General features: G+C 38.4%; 1 protein-coding gene and 1 pseudogene across 2 annotated transcripts in view; one reads left to right on the top strand and one right to left on the bottom strand.

The window, feature by feature from the left end:
* RNF115 (ring finger protein 115) overlaps window positions 1-17,125 on the top strand; it is a 70,179-nt gene that overhangs the window by 2,755 nt on the left and 50,299 nt on the right. The window lies entirely within an intron of this gene.
* Window positions 12,526-12,980, bottom strand: LOC144324607 (small ribosomal subunit protein uS8 pseudogene; annotated as a pseudogene).

The following is a 17,125-nucleotide window of genomic DNA, read 5'->3' on the forward strand; positions in this document are numbered from 1 at the left end:
ATTGAGTTTTGAAGGATAGGTAGAATTCAAATTGAGAATAGCACAGACTGCTGTAGAAAAGAGTAAATTGAGGGAGAAGGAGGAAATATTTAGTAAAATCATTGTTGTCATGCATTTTTAGGAAAAGGTGCAATGAGGTCAAGATTATAATTTTGATTCATATATGAGCCAGTGAGTTTCATGTTTCATGGCCATTTCTAGATCCTTAAGCCTAAGCTGTCACCTTGAACATGTTCGTTGTAAGAATGATCAGGTCAGTAAGTATCTGGTTCAGGACAAATCTGACGGCTATTGAAAAACCAACTCAAACCCTGGAAAGTCAGTAATATGATTTTCATACATATAGGAAAATGTTGAAAGTTTTATGAAAGTAATTTATGTGAACTTGAGATTCCTTCACTATAAGTTCTCAGTGTACAGTAGGCATTCATTGTTTCTTGAATTGGACAAATGTTATGGGAAACCAGATGTCTTTTTGAGGGTAGCCAACCCAGGTTATCTGGAATTAATTTTTCTTTGTTTTGATTTAATTTGCATCTCAAAAGGGTGCTTACTCTTGTGCTAGTTGGATCACAAGAACTCTGAACACCAGAGGTGGAGTATTGAGTTTTACTGTCAGCTTTTAATGAGCTTTTGCTAGGTGGGTTTCTTGACTCCGTCAGTGGAAAGGACTGCTTCCTTCAGAGCCATCTCATCTTTTACCAGTTTATTCCCCCATAGAATCATAGTGCTGTTCACTGGGATTAAGATGCAAGGTTTTGGAACTCTTATTTCTTCCTCAATTCTAGTGTATAGCCCTTCTTGATACGTTTGGAAGTGTGTGCAGGCAATAGCAATAGCTTACCCAGTGGTTCAGCCCTGAAACTCTCCTTAGGTTGCTGTTTATTGTTTTTCTTGTCAGTACTACTCTGAAAGATTTACAGGCCCAACTAACCTTAATGTCTGTATTAAAAAAAATAATTTTGGTTATAACTTCTGAGAGAGAGTACACCTAATGCTATGTAGATTAAGCCAAATTCAGTTGAATTAATTTGGTGAAGTAACACGTCTTACTGCTAAATCCTGATCCATCCATTTTAACTTTGTGTGTCTTTGGTTTGGATCCTCCTAGATAAGAGAACAAGAGAGTCATTAGAATAAAGATACAAAGAAATGAGAAATCAAGCAAGAAGAGAATTTTAGAATGAAAATATATTTAGTGGTACTGTTACCATTACTGTTATCATTAGACATCAAAAAAGAATCTGTTGGGCACATGGGTGGCTTAGTTGGTTAATCATCTACCTTTGGCTCAGGCCATGATCCTAGGGGTCCTGGGATGGAGTCCTGTGTTGGGCTCCCTACTCAGCCAGGGAGTCTACCTCTCCCCTGCCTCCAATTAAAAAAAAAGAAAAAGAAAAAAAAAAAAAGACTCTCTATTCTAGAAGTAACTATTGATTAGGAATTTCTTTCTCTTATTGAAAAGTATTTTCCTATTTACAGTGAAAATAATTTTAGTAAAGAGAATTTGACTTATTACATGCTTTATTTTATTTTATTTTTTTTAAGATTTTATTTATTTATTCATGAGAGACACAGAGAGAGAGAGAGGCAGATACACAGGCAGAGGGAGAAGCAGGCTCCATGCAGGGAGACTGATGTGGGACTTGATCCCGGGACTCCAGGATCACGCCCTGGACTGAAGGTGGCGCTTAAACCGCTGAGCCACCAGGGCTGCCCTATTACATGCTTTAAAACCCTTAGGATTTCAGTTTACATATGATTGGGTAAATGGCATTGTGTATTTTTGGGTAACTTAAAATTATTTTCAAAACACAGCAGAATCTTCTACCTCACTTGACTGTCCTATTGTGAGATAATGTGAAGCCCAAACTGATGGAGATACTATGCTATGTATTAAGGGATGACCATAGAAGGTTGTGTCATGGAATGTAAAGGTGTCATTCCATCCCCACACTACCCTGCCCTCCTTTTAAATCAAGGACAGAGAATATTACCTGAGATTGTATCTGGTAGAGTATTCATTAAATGGGTGAGAAAATCATGTGCAGAGTAAACTACTTTTGATATTGATGAGACTAGGGTGATTCCTAAGTATTTTATGGAGATCAGAGTATCCAGATCCAGACCAGAGACAAGTCTAATTAAGGACTGCCAGGGTGTTAACTCTGAGACTCTGCCCAAAGGAAATAATAAGCTTCTCTCACATCTCCTTATTCTATCACCTTTGATTTAATAAAATGTCATCCTTGTCAGTGAGTAACGTCATTGGCTTTGGTTCTTTACCAGGTGCGGTGCTGTACAAGTGATGATCATTGTGTTCTGCTTGTAATGACTAATACAGGAAGACTTCCTCTTTTTAAAAAGATATTTTATTTGTTTATTTATTTTAAAGAGAGAGAAAGTGTTTGTGTGCTTGCAAATGGGTGGAGGGGCAGAGGGAGAGACAGAGAATCTCAATGAGGAGCCTGAGGAGGAGCTGGATCTTAAGACCCTGAGATTATGACCTGAGCCAAACCCAAGAGTCAGATGCTTAACCAGCTGAGCCATGCAGGTACCCCAAATCTGGGAAAACTCTCTACCTCATAATAAGAGTAGCTAAAAATTACATTTTTTAAATTAAACTTTTTTTTTTTGAAGTACTTAAAAAAATATTTATTTATTCATGAGAGACAGAGAAAAAGGGGCAGAGACCTAGGCAGAGGGAGAAGCAGGCTCCTTACAGGGAGCCTGGCATGTGGGACTCAATCCTGGGACTCCAGGATCATACCCTGGGCCAAAGGCAGACGCTTAACTGCTGAGCCACCCAGACATCCCTTGAAGTACATTTCTTAAAGACTTTGTGACTCTTAAAACTGTAAGCTCACTGACCTCACTTTTTAATTGCATGATTCATAGAAAGATCACAGAGCAGTGTCCAACTAATGTTAGTAGTGTTATTGAACTTGGGGGGAGGAATTTAGTGATTTGAGCTGGACGGGAGAAGTTTTAATTATTCGATATCTTATATTCTGCTATTTGTGACTCCCCAGCTAAAAAGTCTGCTTGATTATCTAGCATCTCTCTGGTACTGTGTAGCAGTTGCTTATTAAATATTGCTTGAATGATATGACAAGTTGGATATCCAGTAGTTATATTTAAAAGTAGTGGCTTTTTAGTGTTGTGAGATCTTTATCAAATTGGTTCCAGTGGCACAAAATATAGATACTACCATGTGAAGTTTGAGTATATAGTGTTGGGCAGCCCCGGTGGCGCAGTGGTTTAGCGCCACCTGCCGCCAGGGGTGTGATCCTGGAGACCTGGGATTGAGTCCCACGTAGGGCTTCCGGTATGGAGCCTGCTTCTCCCTCTGCCTGTGTCTCTGCCCGCCCCCCTCTCTGTCTCTATGAGTGAGTAACTTGACAAGATAAAAACCATATTTAAAAAAAAAAAAAAAAGAATATGTAGTGTCGGTAAATATATTCCCTGCCAGGATCTAGAAATAAGAAGTATATATTCTTTTTAAAAAACTATTATTATTTTTTTAAGATTTTATTTATTTATTCATGAGAGACACAGAGAGAGAGAGGCAGAGACACAGGCAGAGGGAGAAGCAGGCTCCGTGCAGGGAGCCTGATGCGGGACTCGATCTCGGGACTCCAGGATCACACCCTGGGCTGAAGGTGGCGCTAAACCGCCGAGCCACCCGGGCTGCCCAGAAGTATATATTCTTATAAGTAGAAGAATGAAGTGATTCTGGCCTTGAAATTCTGAGCAGCCTGGGTGGCTCGGCGGTTTAGCGCCGCCTTCGGCCCAGGGCGTGGTCCTGGAGATCCAGAATCGAGTCCCACGTCGGGCTCCCTGCATGGAGCCTGCTTCTCCCTCTGCCTGTGTCTCTGCCTCTCTCTCTCTCTCTCTCTCTCTCTCTGTGTCTCTCATGAATAAATAAATAAAATCTTAAAAAAAAAATTACTGATATATAAATATGTATATATTGGGGAAATCTGGGATTTTTTCAGTATGAGGAAGAACAAAAATTTTAAACTCACTACAGATAAAACCCCTTGTACTTTTTTTGGGAAGTACCAACTGGAATCTAACACTTTGTGTTTCTTTATGTTTACTTGGCTTTTTATGACCTTTACGTACATTCAGGGAGAAAATGCTAAGGTCTTTCAGACAGTCATCTTATTAGGAGAGGAAAGAAGATGCGGATTGCTTCTCATTCTCTATAGTCAAATTAGAAGAGGTCTAAGAATAAGCCTGTGGATGCTGACTTCTTTTTCATCTTTTCACAGCTTATTAATGAGCAATGAAGGAGATAGCATAAAGCAGTGGTTCTCAACTGGAATCAATTTTCTCCCCAGGAGAACTTTTGGTAATGTCTGTAGTCATTTTTGGTTGTCACAATTGCAAGGAAGGGGAGAGTTGTCCTGGCATTTAGTAGATAGGGGCCAGGGATGCTGCTCACATGCTACATTGCACAGGACACCCCCCTACAGCAAAGAATTATTGGGCCCCAAACAGTAATAGGGGTGAGGTTGAAGAACCCTGGTATAGCAGGATAAAGAGATTGTCCTCTTGTGTCCATGGTGTGTAAAGCTTTGTTCTAATGTAGCTTTGATTTCTAATTTTGGGATCCTGATGATAATTTTCAGTTAAGATAATTGAGACCATATAATTTTAGCCAAAGCCCTGATGGGAGAGATTATTTAGAACAGTAGTTAGTGGCTGCTGTTCCATTATAGCTGTATCTTTTAGGGTCACTTTCTCCCCTTGTGGTTACTGAGCCCAGAGGAATTGGATCACTCCTCTCAAGTTACACATTGTAGGGCAACTTCTAAAAGAAAAGTATCCAAATTTTTTGTCAGTTGAGAATTAATTGAGGTAATAACACCGCTTGTAACTTAGTAAGGCTTCTGGAAGTTCCAGTTTGAAAACAAAGCAAAAAGCAGACACATGCTAACTTTTAGTTTCTTTATAGTTCATCTTAGCATTAATCAGATTTTATTTCTCTCATAGCTCTTTTGGAAGTTTCATGAGCTCAGGAGATTTTGTGTTTAAACTTTTAGTTTCTTTAAACTCTTAGGCTGAGAGGGTGAATCGAATTATCAATTCTTTTTTTTAATTTTTAATTTTTATTGTTTTTTATTTATGATAGTCACACAGAGAGAGAGAGAGAGAGAGAGAGGGTGGGGGGCAAAGACATAGGCAGAGGGAGAAGCAGGCTCCATGCACCGGGAGCCCGACGTGGGATTCAATCCCGGGTCTCTAGGATCGCGCCCTGGGCCAAAGGCAGGCGCCAAACCACTGCGCCACCCAGGGATCCCGAATTATCAATTCTTGTTCTGATATTTCAGGTGACTAGAGCTGAGTCACCCGGCCCTCTGTTTACCTTAGTATGTACTACTGTAAAATAATATTGAGGTGCACCTCTTGGAAGCCTGAATGAGCATTCAGAGAAATGGAGCTGTGTAATCTTTTTTTTTTTTTTTGATTTTTTAAAGATTTTATTTATTTATTCATAGAGACACACATTTTATCATTTATTCTTTCTCTCTCTCTCTCTCTTTTTTTTTTAAATGTATTTATTTATTTTATGATAGTCACACACAGAGAGAGAGAGAGGCAGAGACATAGGCAGAGGGAGAAGCAGGCTCCATGCACTGGGAGCCCGACGTGGGATTCGATCCCGGGTCTCCAGGATCGCGCCCTGGGCCAAAGGCAGGCGCCAAACCGCTGCGCCACCCAGGGATCCCTCTTTCTCTTATTATTTCCTATGTTAGTACAATACTTTCCACATGTTGCAAGATTCAGAGTTTGTCCTTTAGATTTGGTCTACTTTTCTTTAGACAATTTCTCCTGTATACCTTTAAATTTCTCATTTCCTTACCACTCTTACTATTACTACTTCCTTTTTCATCAGGAGTTAGAAAAGTGCCTGGTGCATAGTACGCATTAAAGTATTTGTTGAATGAAGGAATTTTAAATGTAGGTTTTTCTTACCACTTTCTGCTTTTATACATGTTGAAAATCATGGAGGTACTAGTGTTCATAAAACATCCTAAAACAAAACACAAACCTGTAGACTACTGAATTAAAGTTTGGCTCAAAGCAGTGGTCTGATGGACCACTTACCATTAGTTAGGGGCTGGACAAAATGGAACCTCTTGTGTTTTTGGAATGTAGCTTTGTTTCTATATCTGACAGTTTATAAGTAGAGGAGCTTCCCATAGTTACTTGCTCTCCTTATGAGCAGCTGAGTGTCTTTATTTATTTATTTGAGAGAGAGAGAGCTAGCCTGATAGCCTGAGCAGGCGGAGGGGCAGAGGGACAAACAGACTTCCTGCTGAGCGAGGAGTACCCTGAAATCACGACCTGAGACCTGAGCCAAAGTCAGGCCCTTAAGTGACTGAGTCACTGGGTGCCCCACACCTGATTGACTTTTTAAGCAAAGTAATCATTTGTAACTGAATTTGTTGGATGGAACTTATTAGCTGCTCCTCAGGAAGCTTCTGTAATTTAAGTGGTTAGTGTGAGGTATTTTATTCTCAGACAAACTTAATTAATCTGTTAGGTTCTGATCTTGTAATTTGGTCACTATTGAATGTTTAGAGGCATTAGTTAGGTTGAGGAAAGGAAGTTTTATACCTTAAGCCTATTGGTTGGAAAAAATTGCTGTTAATTTCCATTGCTGATGTAGTGTGAAAAGTATTGATAATGATACAATTACTTTTTGTTAAATAACAACAAAAAAAATCAGCAAATTATTTTTCACTGCTAGGCTTAATTTATATGTTTTAGATTAAAAAGTGGTTGGAATGGGAGATCCCTGGGTGGCTTAGTGGTTTAGTGCCTGCCTTTGGCCCAGGGCGTGATCCTGGAGTCCCGAGATCGAGTCCCACATCGGGTTCCCTGCGTGGAGCCTGCTTTTCCCTCTGCCTGTGTCTCTGTGTCTCTCTCTTTCTCTGTGTCTCTCATGAATAAATAAATAAAATCTTAAAAAAAAGATAAGTGGTTGGATGTAATATTGACAAGTGAGAATCATAAAAGTGTTTAATTCCCTAAAATTTTCAGCCTTATCAATCACTAAAATTACTGGTTTATTTTTCTGTGCCACGTGTAGGTGCTGATTCAGTAAGGGAGATTTGGTATTCTTTTTAACATACAGTCAGCTTTAGATGAGCAGATTGAGTTCTCAAGGTTTTTAATCAATTCATTAGGTAGATCTATCTCATGCTGCAACATTATTGCTATAAAAGGTTCCAGAAGTATGTCTGTTTCTCTTCCTGAGTATAATTGAGTCTGGATATTTTCTTTGAAAATATACAGTTACACATGTATACTGTATTTGTGAAGTATAGCGCTTAGAAATCGGTTTGTGTTTGATAATAATATCAAAATATATAGGCACTAGATCGTGTAGTAGTAACAGTACTGTATTTGCATTTATTCAGGAACTGTTGGTGCCTACTATATGTTAGGGGCTGTACTAGGAAGACTATGTCGAGAAGTAAGGAGATTCATAAAATGTTGGGATAAATGAGTAGTGGATTGAGGTTTTAAATATTTCCTCCTCCTTTTGACTTTCTGTTTAAAAATTAAAATAATGATTATCTTGGGACGCCTGGGTGGCTCAGCAGCTGAGCAGACGGCTGCCTTTGGTTCAGGGCATTATCCTGGGTCCAGGGATGGAGTACCACATCGGGCTCCTCACAGGGAGCCTACTATATAGTATGTGTGTGTGTGTGTATAGCCTCTGCCTATGTCTCTGCTTTCTCTGTGTCTCTCATGAATAAATAAATAAAAATCTTAAGTGATTATCTTAATATTAGAGCGAATGCATTTTTGCCCATTTTAGGTCTGAGATCTGTTTAAAAGGATAGGACTTTCAGAATAAACAAACTGGCCTGCAAGCTATAGAACTAACCATTAGCCCTCCTTTTGCAACTGTTATCAGACCTTTCTATAAGTGGGTTTTATTTATTATATGTAAATAATATAGCATTGTGAGAAAAAAAGTTTCATTTTAACTTTTAAACAGATTATTCAGTCTTTCAAGTGCCTTAGTTTTCCTCTTCTGTAAAATGAGGCAGTTGTGTTTATTCCTCTCTGTTGGTTAGTGATTTGACCTGGTATTTTTGGATTTTGTGTGAAGGAATTTTTTTTTTAAAGGTTTTGTTTATTTTATTAGAGAGTGAAACAGAGCATAAATGGGTGGCTGGGAAAGGGAGAAGCAGGCTCTCTGCTGAGCAGGGAGCCCCACGTGGGCCTGATCCCAGGATCCTGGGATCATGACCTGAGCAGAAGGCAAACACTTCACTGACTGAACCACCTCTGTGTGAAGGAATTTTGTTCTATAGTTTTCCCACAAAGATCATGTGATACCCATTGAAGTATTATTTATTATTATTTTTTTCACTGAATTATTCTTACTGGGATATAGATTTTACTTCTGAAATGAATCTCTTTGTAAGTTATAAACTCTGTTCTTGTTTTATGATAATGAACAGTTTTGAAAATGTTAGGATTGGGGACATCATAATATAAGGCAATGCTGAAATTTGCCTTTGTTAAATGAAACAAAACAGTACACTCTTAATGCTGATAATTAATGTTGATTGAATAAAGTAAAACCTCATTTTTTAAGACTTGGGATTCTGTGACAGGTAAATTTGACTTGGGAGAATTTCTTTCTCAGTGCTATTTTTATAAAATCTTTTATTTTTTATGTATTTTTAATCTTTTATTATTTTATTTTATTTATTTATATTTTTAAAGATTTTATTTATTTATTCATGACAGGCACAGAGAGGCAGAGAGACACAGGCAGAGGGAGAAGCAGGCTCCATGCAGGGAGCCTGACGTGGGACTCCATTCCGGGTCTCCAGGATCACACCCTGGGCCGAAGGCGGCACTAAACCGCTGGGCCACCGGGGCTGCCCACTAATCTTTTACTTTTTAAAGTTCTTTAGTTAACTCATTATTTTCTTACTTTGTAAAGGTCCAATGATTGCTTTTATCAGCCTGTATGTGATCTCTACTGACCAAGTAAATACATCAAAAGTCCCTGATGTGAATTAGATCATATTTGTAAAGTTCTCTTATCTCTTATCTCATTGATGGACTGTTTGTACTATTGTATTTTGATGAAGAGGTATACATAAGAGGTTCAGGGATTGCTTGATGGGCACATGGTAGAATGGAAGACAGTGCTGAATTATTTTGTTTAGAAGTCTGTTATTTAACGTAATCTAAAAGTCTTCTTTATTCCTATCTTTGGTTTTAAAATGACACTTTTAAAATGAAGTGATGGTGATATTATCTGGTGATTTTTTTTTATTTTTTTTTTAATGTATTTACTTGGTAAAACAAAAGTTGACAATCTTGTGTACTTAATTTTTAAATTTTATTTTATTTTATTTTATTTATTTATTTATTTTTATTTATGATAGTCACACACACAGAGAGAGAGAGAGAGAGGCAGAGACACAGGCAGAGGGAGAAGCAGGCTCCATGCACTGGGAGCCCGATGTGGGATTCGATCCCAGGTCTCCAGGATCGCACCCTGGGCCAAAGGCAGGCGCCAAACCACTGCGCCACCCAGGGATCTCTATTTTATTTTATTTATTTTTTAATTTTTATTTATTTAGGATAGTCACAGAGAGAGAGAGAGAGGCAGAGACACAGGCAGAGGGAGAAGCAGGCTCCATGCACTGGGAGCCCGACGTGGGATTCGATCCCGGGTCTCCAGGATCGCGCCCTGGGCCAAAGGCAGGCGCTAAACTGCTGCGCCACCCAGGGATCCCTAATTTTTAAATTTTAAAATTGAACTGCTGTGGCATGCCTGGCTGGCTCAGTCGGAAGATGATCATTGGGTCATGAGCTTGAGCGCTACGTTGGGTGTAGAGATTACCTAAATAAATAAAAGCTGTAAAATTGAACTGCTTTATGGAATCTAAAAATCTGGAGATCAGTCTAAGTCAGTTTTTCTCAAAACTGTGTGCTAGGAGACTTAACTATGAATTCAGAATCATGGTAGAATGTTAAATGCTAAATCTTCTGTCTCCATTCCTCCATTTCCCCTTTTACCAACCAGAATGGCATATCAGTGCTTCTGAAAAATCATTCAGTAAGGCAACACACTTAATAATATTGTTTAACCCAGCCTTTTCCAGATTTAATTTTTCTTTTTCTGAAGAGATTGATTAGTCTTAAGATACTGATTAGTATCTTGGAACATGGTTTGAGAAATGCTCCACATTATTATTATTTTTTTTTTTTTAAGCAGACTTCAGATTTTTTTAATTTAATTTAATAATTTGAGATTTCATTAGTTTTATTTTTATTTATTTATTTATTTATTTATTTTTATTGGTGTTCAATTTACTAACATACAGAATAACACCCAGTGCCCGTCACCCATTCACTCCCACCCCCCGCCCTCCTCCCCTTCTACCACCCCTAGTTCGTTTCCCAGAGTTAGCAGTCTTTACGTTCTCCCTTTCTGATATTTCCCACACATTTCTTCCCCCTTCCCTTCTTTTCCCTTTCACTATTATTTATATTCCCCAAATGAATGAGAACATATAATGTTTGTCCTTCTCCGACTGACTTACTTCACTCAGCATAATACCCTCCAGTTCCATCCACGTTGAAGCAAATGGTGGGTATTTGTCATTTCTAATAGCTGAGTAATATTCCATTGTATACATAAACCACATCTTCTTTATCCATTCATCTTTTGTTGGACACCGAGGCTCCTTCCACAGTTTGGCTATCGTGGCCATTGCTGCTAGAAACATCGGGGTGCAGGTGTCCCGGCGTTTCATTGCATTTGTATCTTTGGGGTAAATCCCCAACAGTGCAATTGCTGGGTCGTAGGGCAGGTATATTTTTAACTGTTTGAGGAACCTCCACACAGTTTTCCAGAGTGGCTGCACCAGTTCACATTCCCACCAACAGTGTAAGAGGGTTCCCTTTTCTCCGCATCCTCTCCAACATTTGTTGTTTCCTGCCTTGTTAATTTTCCCCATTCTCACTGGTGTGAGGTGGTATCTCATTGTAGTTTTGATTTGTATTTCCCTGATGGCAAGTGATGCAGAGCATTTTCTCATATGCATGTTGGCCATGTCTATGTCTTCCTCTGTGAGATTTCTGTTCAGAAATGCTCCACATTAAAATTGCTCAGAGGAGTTTATTACAATCTATAATTTGTTGAAAAATTTATGTTCCAGGTACTAATTCTCATGAAGTGTGACTTGCCCAACATCATACAGTTGGTTTGTTTTCTATGCTTCCAGTTCAGTTTTGTTTAAACTTGAGATTCATTACTTTTTTTTTTTTTAAGATTTTATTTATTTATTCATGAGAGACAGAGAGAGAGAGAGAGAGAGAGAGAGAGAGGCAGAGACACAGGCAAAGGGAGAAGCAGGCTCCATGCAGGGAGCCCGACGTGGACTCTATCCGGATCCGGGGTCTCCAAGATCAGGCCCTGGGCTGAAGGTGGCAAACCGCTGAGCCACCTGCACTGCCCCGAGATTCATTACTTTTAACCACTTAGGGTCTTCTGAAATACTGTTCAGTTCTTATTTCAAGGCTAAGTACCTAAGATTAGGATACTCAGAGAAGTTCGTTTTATTGGCCTTTACTTCCCTAAGTATGATTTCATTAGAACATACACTTTGTACATGATTTCAGTTAATTTTTAAATCCCAAATTAATTTTTCTTTCCCTACCAAGCACGCTTTTCTTTCTCCACAATGCTTGGAATGTAGAGCTTCAAATGTTTTCTGGGAGAATGAATGTTGTCAATTTACGTAAGAAGATTCTGTTAGCCTAAGCTGAATGCAAGAAGATAAAAGTTATCCTCTAAACTGGTGGGACACATCAGAACTAAAGACACTTTTTGGATCATTTACCATTTTAAATCTATGCCCTTGGGTTGTTCTCCTTCTTGCTGCCTCTGGTGGGAGAAAGCACAGAACATTTTAACAAAATCTATTCTGACTGTATTGTGTCATATGAAGTTAACTTTTTCTCTGATAATTTTTCTAGTTTAGTCTGTTTTTTTCTTAGAAAATTTGGCATCTTGTTCATCTCATCAAGCTTGTATCAAGTGATGTTTTGTCCTGTGTGACCTGATTTTCTTTCTTGTTACAAAGTGTGCTGAAGAAGGTTGGTTGATTATACACTTCTGTTTAGAGCCCCTGATAATTATCAGTGTTCAGCCATGGCCTGGAATGAAGGAACAAAATGATGAAGGTTGTATATGTTACTATTCTTAGGGAGTGAGACCATAAACCAGAGCAGTTTTATTGGCCTGGAACTGAATCACAGCTTTTCAAACAGTACTTAAATTTGTATAGATATCTTTGTATAACACTAAAACTGTAGCCTGATGTTTTCTTTTTTTTTGTAAACTGATTTTCTTTCTGATAAATAACCAAGGGAACAATTGCTTAAGATTTTTGGAATTCCAGTTTAGGAAACTTTCATCTTCTTTTTATTTTTTTTATTGTATTTTTATTTTATTTTTTATTTTTTCCATTGAGGCATTTTATTTGCACGTATGAATTACATCCCTAGAAAAGAATCCCAGGATTTTCCCTCCTGTGTGTTTTCGTCTTGCTTCTTCGTGGTCCATGATGCCAGCTGAGGTTGTCAGTATAATGAAACCGAACTGGCGGGATGGGAGCAGGTTATTCTGCCATTTTTCTAGATCTTTCAGTTGTACATCAAATCTGGGGCTGATCACTCCACACTTGTTTAACCTGCCTGTGAGATTCACAACAATTTTCCCAGCTCTGTGATCATTGATGATTTCAAAATCACCAATGTAACCATGCTTCATCATCACAGTGAGAAATCGGATGATGACTTTGGAGCATGGCCTGATAAGAACCTGGCGCTTGCCTCTCTTTTCAGCGTTGTTGACGCTCTTGAGAGCGTCTGCCAGGACGTTCATGCGCACCATTGTGGTGCTTTGGAGAGATGGCGGAAAGAGCTCATCTTCTTCTTCTTTTTTTTTTTTTAAACATTTTTTAAAGATTTTATTTATCTATTCATGAGAGACACAAAGAGAGAGAGAGAGAGAGAGAGATGCAGAGACACAGGCAGAGGGAGAAGTAGGCTCCACGCAGGAAGCCCGTCGTGGGACTCGATCCGGGGTGTCCAGGATCAGGCCCCGGGCTGAAGGTGGCGCCAAACCGCTGAGCCACCGGGCTGCCCCGCTCATCTTCTTTTTAAATGAGTAGTTGGCCACATGAATGAGACTTTCTTGTTTTCCTGAAGGAGAGTTGTGGGAGACAAGTAAATGAGGACAACATTTGTGCTCTAGTTTTACAGATGAAGAAATAGGTCTTTATAAAGACCATGAAGATAATGATGGAACTGGAAACAGAACTCTAGAATTCTGTTGTCTTTGTTTTGGGGTTCACTTGATGCTTTTGAAAAGAGAAGAAGTGGGATCCCTGGGTGGGGTGGCCCAGCGGTTTAGCACCTGCCTTCAGCCCAGGGCATAATCCTGGAGCCCCAGGATCGAGTCCCACATCAGGCTCCCTGCATGGAGCCTGTTTCTTCCTCTGCCTGTGTCTCTGTCTCTCTCTTCTTCTCTCTGTGTGTCTCTCATGAATAAATAAATAAAATCTTAAAAAAAAAAAAAAGGGAAGAAGTGTATTTTGGTTTGAAAAGAAATAATCATAGAGGTTTTATGGAAAAGGTCTCTAGACAAAAGCAGTGTCTTTGACCTACAGATATGAGCTGGCATGAAATTCAGCATGTGGTGGGTTCTGGTCTAGGAGATATGATGTATTTTAAGCAGAGTGTGTTCCTAATTTTTCCAGGAAGGAGTTTCTGAACAGGTGATACTCAAAAAGAGAATATGAAGGAGAGGATTATAAACATTGTGATCTTAGTTTTTGACTGTCAGACAAGACATAAAATAGGCCTTTGTTTTATTTTTTAGTTTAAATTTAATTAGCATAGTGTATTATTAGTTTCAGAGGTAGAGTTCAGTGATTCATCAGTCTTATATAATACCCAGTGCTCATTATATCATATGCCCTCCTTAATTTCATCTTGTTTTATTTTTCCCTCTCTTCTCCTATGGTCTTCTGTTTTGTTTCTTAAATTCCACATATGAGTGATATAATATGGTAGTTGTCTTTCTCTGGTTAACTTATTTTGCTTAGCATAATACTCTCTAGTTCTATCCACGTTGTTGCAAATGACAAGATTTCATTTTTTTGATGGCTGAGTAGTATTCCATTGCATATGTATACCGTATCTTATCCATTCATCTGTCAATGTACATCTGGGCTCTTTCCATAGTTTGGCTATTCTGTACATTGCTGCTGTAAACACTGGGATGCAGGTGCCCCTTTGGATCACTACATTTGTGTCTTTGGGGTAAATAATTAGGCTTCTGTTTTAGATAAAAGAAAAAAAAATACTTAGATACTGATAGTGAACTTGTAGAGAAGCAAAGCTGTGAAAATTAGCAAATAAGTAGAAAGTCTATTCACAGAAAAAAAAAGTATGTTATGAATAAATATTGGATACAAATTTGCATAAAGTTCAAGAGTATGCACATTTCAGTGCGGGACTTGATATAAATAAGTCTTGGCTTGTAGCTTGTTGTCCTGCCAAAACCTCACATTTTTTGCTAGTTGATCCCTTGAACAGTAGGAAGGAAAAGAAAATAATGCATTAAAACTACCCTTTTGGGACTCCTGTGTGCCTCAGTGGTTGAACATCTGCCTTCGGCTCCGGGAGTGATCCTGGGATCGAGCCCCACATCGGGCTCCCTGTAAGGATCCAGCTTCTCCCTCTGCTTATGTCTCTGTCTCTCTCTCATGAATGAATAAATAAAATCTTAAAAAAAAATATAACTACCCTTTCATGTTGTCTTCAGTATTCCAAATGCACCTTTTTAAAAAAGATTTTATTTATTTATTTGAGAAAGTGAGCAGGCACAAGTTGGAGGGAGGGGCAGAGAAAGAGAGGGAGAAGCAGACTCCTTGCTCAGCAGGGAGTCCCATGCTGGGCTTGATCCCAGGACCCTGAGATCATGACCTGAGCCGAAAGCAGATACTTAACCAACTGAGCCATCCAAGTGCCTCCCAGGTGCAATGTTGTGCTGTTCTTCTAAGTGGGTAAGTAAGCATCAGGGCTAGGCTATACTTAAGGAGTTGTTCCTGATTCAGACTATTAACAGTGAAAAATATTTCTGCTTGTGGGTATTTTTAGATGGAACAGGCAGTGGAACTTCTGAAGCAGTTCATTCAAGTGTACCTGCTACTAAATATCTTCACTAAAGTTTTATACAATAAACTTTTAGACCCTAGGGGGAAAGCAGTTTAGTTTGGTGCAAATAACTAGGTTCCTATTTGCAATGATTCTGAGTAATTAACTCAGGTTTGTTATACTTCTCTTTTACAGATGAAATGATAGAAATGACTTAATGAATTTTTTTTTATAAGACTTTGTGACTATGGGAACTATATATATTGGCAGTATTTTGGTGTGGGGAGGTTGGTGTGATGATTTGATGTGTTAATGTTAAAACAGAGGAGAGAGATTTCCATAGTGCCAGACATAGATGGGTGCTTAATGTTATCCTTGATTTACCCCTCCTCCTTTCTTCTAACACAAACACGTTATACTTAAAATTCAAAACTCTGTATCTAAATATCTGAATATATTAGGATGATTCTAAGGCTAAGGCCTGGTTGTGAGAGGAGTGTAGAGGTAGAGACTGTGTTTGCTTCCTTTTTGACCCTTCTACAAATTTACCTTAATTCACGGACGTTCCCCCAAATTAAAGTTAAGTTTACCTCTGGAAAAAATTTGGGAAAATTAAAATGTAAAAAGTAGCTGTCCTTAGAAGTGACTTGAAGTAAGCACTGAAAATCCAATCTGGCTGTATCTCATTATAGGCCTCAACTAAACTGATTTTAACTAAAAAAACATAGCCAAGTAATTTATTATACTCTTTGAGGAGAAACAGCATGTCTCTTAGAAGAAGGTGTGGGAATTTTGGGTCAACAGTGAAAGAGTGGAAAGTCAGAGGCATACATTAGCTGTGCTCTTCTCAGTACTGCCCAGGGGGAGAGGAATCCCAGGACCTTGATTTTGAGGATTTGGTTTATGCTCATGGTGGGGATGGGTATATTAGGCTATTTATTGTAGCGTGATGACACAAGCTATATATCCACATGTTTTATTGTGGATATAAGATTCTCTTCTTATGTAGCAAGTGATTATAATCTGTAATAACTATAATAGCTGTATTTATTAAATATCTGCTATGTAATGTGCCAGTTACTGAATTAGGTATTTTGCAAACATCTTAATCTTTACAGTATACAACAGTGAAGCAAGCATCTCCATTTTACACATGAGGAAATTGAGTCTCAGAAAGTTGATGTGAGTTCCCCTCATATCTAATATGAGAATTTAGAATCTGATTTTAAAACATCTTCTCTATGCTATAATGCTTTTCAGGTAGATTTGTTTATTGAGAAATATTGTGTTGAAAGTAAAAGTAAATGGGCCACTTGATAATTATTTTTTCATTGAAATTAAGTAAATCAGCATTTCAGATTTTATATACGTGGCCTCTGAATTTTTCTTTTTCAGATTTTATTTATTTATTTATTTATTTATTTTTTTTGAGAGGTAGAGACATAGATGGGAAGAAGCAGGACTGGATCCCAGGATGCCGGGATCACCACATGCAGGTGCCCTCTGAATTTGGTTTTTATGTCAATCTTTTTCTGAGAGACAGATCTTCTCTTGGTCTGCTAAATTAGATTTCTGAGTTTGTTAGATTGAAAGTTTCCAACCTTGAGTTGTATGTTTATCAGGATTATGCTCCCCTATAAGAGAGGGAGGAGGCTGAATGGCTGCTGAATTCTCCAAGGCCTCATTTGGCCTCACCATAAATTTTTCTTCTTGTCCTCAGGAAATTATAGTTTCTTTTACTTTCTCTAAAAGCATAGTTATTTTTTAATCAATGTGGTGTAGTGAAAAGAATATGAGAGAAAGACCAAAATTCAAAGCTCTTTTCCAATAGTTGGGCAATGTTCTCGCTTTCTGTTACTGCCTAACAAATCACCCAAAATTTAACATCTTAAAAATAATT

The sequence above is a fragment of the Canis aureus genome, chromosome 12 (assembly GCF_053574225.1).
Source record: "Canis aureus isolate CA01 chromosome 12, VMU_Caureus_v.1.0, whole genome shotgun sequence".
In the NCBI taxonomy this organism is placed as follows: domain Eukaryota; kingdom Metazoa; phylum Chordata; class Mammalia; order Carnivora; family Canidae; genus Canis; species Canis aureus.